General features: G+C 43.0%; 1 non-coding gene across 1 annotated transcript; it reads right to left on the bottom strand.

The window, feature by feature from the left end:
- Nucleotides 1–2,042: 2,042 nt before the first annotated feature.
- On the bottom strand, nucleotides 2,043–2,117 carry Trnas-cga (transfer RNA serine (anticodon CGA)). The gene has a single exon. It is a non-coding gene; the product is annotated as a tRNA-Ser (tRNA).
- Between the last annotated feature and the right edge of the window lie 794 nt (nucleotides 2,118–2,911).

Raw genomic sequence — 2,911 nt, 5'->3', positions numbered from 1 at the left:
CGCAGCGCTCGAAATCTTCAAATTCGGAACTAGATTACAGTACGCTGTTTCTTACGCACATAGTTACATTATACACCGCCATGTCACACTCTACAATTAGGAACCCTTTAGCGGTACACAGCTACAAGTACAGACGAGCCAAAACATTATGACCACCTGCTTAATAGCTCCTTGGGCCATCTTTGTAACGCAATACAGCTCCGTTTCTGCGTATCATCGATTCTACAGATAGTTGGTACATTCCTGTAAGCTCTACCAACAAGATGTCCAGTTCTGCAGCGAAGTATCTGATTGTGATCCGTGGATCAAGTCAAATGAGTGTGTCCACACGTTCCAACACTGCAGGAATCACAGCCGTGTGTGGTCAGCTGACACGCTGGAGACTGGACAACTTTTCGCGATCTTTTTCGATGATGACAGACACGTTACCCAACGACTCAACGTATTTTTGTTCAGTGTCAGGTCTCTGTAGAAATTCGGCAAGAGCCTATGAATACCTGCGATGCTCTGCTTTTCTGTCAAAAGAAATTCAATAATAGCTGTCTGCTTGCAGTGCACCTCTGTTACAGAAGCTGTTTTGAAGGCTGCATATAGTGCCACCTCCTGCTGGAGTCTCATGAAACTAAAGGGACTGAAGCGGTAATATTCCACGATGTCCCACAACAAATTCTGCATTTTTTTCAGCCGAAACTAGCTGAGAAAAAATGTGTTGCATTACTTACAATACTCCATCGTACACAAGATAATATAGTGTGATTATATCTTCCCTGGCACTGTTGTATTTTCTCTTGATTAACACTAGCTTTTTTTCTTTATTTTCCTCCCTCCTAATGTTTCGTAACATTCTTCGCACTGCTTCTTCGTGAGTAACCCCTTCTATGTGACTAATACTATTTTCCCTCGGCAAAAGCGATGGTGGTTCGCCCTCTAGACCCCTAGGCAGATGTGATAGCGCATTCAGCATTACTTCTTGATTGCCTGGCAAAAGGGGAGACCCGGGCCAAAAAATGGAAAACAATTGATTTTTATTTTTTTGTTTAATTAAAATCTACGGAATCTCCTGAACATTCTGATATATTATTTATTTGGTGGAAATATTATCTTGTTGGTATTATCGTCCTTTACTGTATATCTGCATTGTCAGTTTTCCTCCTCGTGACTTACATTGACTCATTTGAGTTGTCATGTTTCCGAAACTATTCACTATAAAGGCTGTGGTTTTGTTGTTTTGTAGTTGACAGTCTGCTCTACACAGTGTATTGTTTCCGTAGCCCTTGGTTTGATAGGAGCGAAGTGTTTCGTGAATAACTTTCTGTTTAGTGGGTTTTAGTTCGCTCAGCACGCAGACATTGACAGCATTTTGCAGAAGACAAATGACAAAACCACGCGGAATATTCAAGAAGCGAAGGAACAAAGGTAACTTTTTTTACCGAAAATGTGTAGCTGATGAAGCTTGTTTGAGTATATCACAAGGAACTACAAGCGACAGCAGTGACAAGAGAAGTGCAGTGCCTACACTCTCTCCGCCCAGTGCTTCAAAAAGAAAAGTTGACTTTAGAGTTTATGAAGAGCTCAGTGTAGAAGAAATCATGGATACGAATATAATTGTTGAGTTCGGTATTTTGGCTTGTGATCTAAGTGAAGCAGTGAGTTGTTCTCTTTGTAGTGGTGCAGTAACATTGTCTGAAGATGAATCAGATATGAAAGGTATTAAAAAAACTTCGTGGCAGATTAAAACTGTGTGTCCGACCGAGACTCGAACTCGGGACCTTTGCCTTTCGCGGGCAAGTGCTCTACCAACTGAGCTACCGAAGCACGACTCACGCCCGGTACTCACAGCTTTACTTCTGCCAGTACCTCGTCTCCTACCTTCCAAACTTTACAGAAGCTCTCCTGCGAACCTTGCAGAACTAGCACTCCTGAAAGAAAGGATATTGCGGAGACATGGCTTAGCCACAGCCTGGGGGATGTTTCCAGAATGAGATTTTCACTCTGCAGCGGAGTGTGCGCTGATATGAAACTTCCTGGCAGATTAAAACTGTGTGCCCGGCCGAGACTCGAACTCGGGACCTTTGCCTTTCGCGGGCAAGTGCTCTACCAACTGAGCTACCGAAGCACGACTCACGCCCGGTACTCACAGCTTTACTTCTGCCAGTATTGTTTGTCATTTACGTATTTCCTGCCAGAACTGCGAATTCTCTAAGTCGTTTTGCGCATCAGGCAAGTGCAAAAACAACTTGTATACTAATAACGTAAGATTAGTATATGGACTGAGGTGCATTGGGAAGGATCAGGCAGCTGGGAAAATGTTGTGCAGCATCATGAATTTTCCACGTCATCCTACAGAGTATGAACACTACACAATTGTCACTGATGATTGTGTAAAGGAAGTGGCTACAGATTCCATGATATCTGCAACAAAAGAAGCAGTGGAAGCAAATGATGGTTACACTGATATCAGTGTCGCCTTTGATGGTTCCTGGCAGAGACGAGGACACAAATCTAAGAATGGAGTTGCAACAGCAACAAGTGTTGACACAGGAAAAGTCCTGGATCTTGAGATTTTGACAAAATGTTGTCAAGGATGCACAAGTGCTGGCGTGGATAGAGAGAGAATAAGCCCATAAGCCAAACTGTGGAAAAAATTATGAGGGAACAAGAGGAGGGATAGAAGTTGCTGCTGCAGTAAATATTTTTCAGCGATCTGAGGAAGAAAGGGGAGTTAGGTACATTCCGTTCTTGGGAAATGGAGACAGCAAGTCTTTCATAGCAGTAGTGGACAGCAAACCTTACAGTGTGCCCATAACTGAACTAGAGTGTGTAGGCCATGTGAGAAAGAGAATGGGTGCACGTCTCAGAAAATAAAACTTGGCAACGCAAAGCTATCAGATGGTAAAACAATAAAAGGTCC

The sequence above is a fragment of the Schistocerca serialis genome, chromosome 1 (assembly GCF_023864345.2).
Source record: "Schistocerca serialis cubense isolate TAMUIC-IGC-003099 chromosome 1, iqSchSeri2.2, whole genome shotgun sequence".
Taxonomy (NCBI): Eukaryota; Metazoa; Arthropoda; class Insecta; order Orthoptera; family Acrididae; genus Schistocerca; species Schistocerca serialis.
The sequence above is the reverse complement of the archived record's forward strand: the minus strand, read 5'-3'. Positions and strand labels throughout refer to the sequence as shown.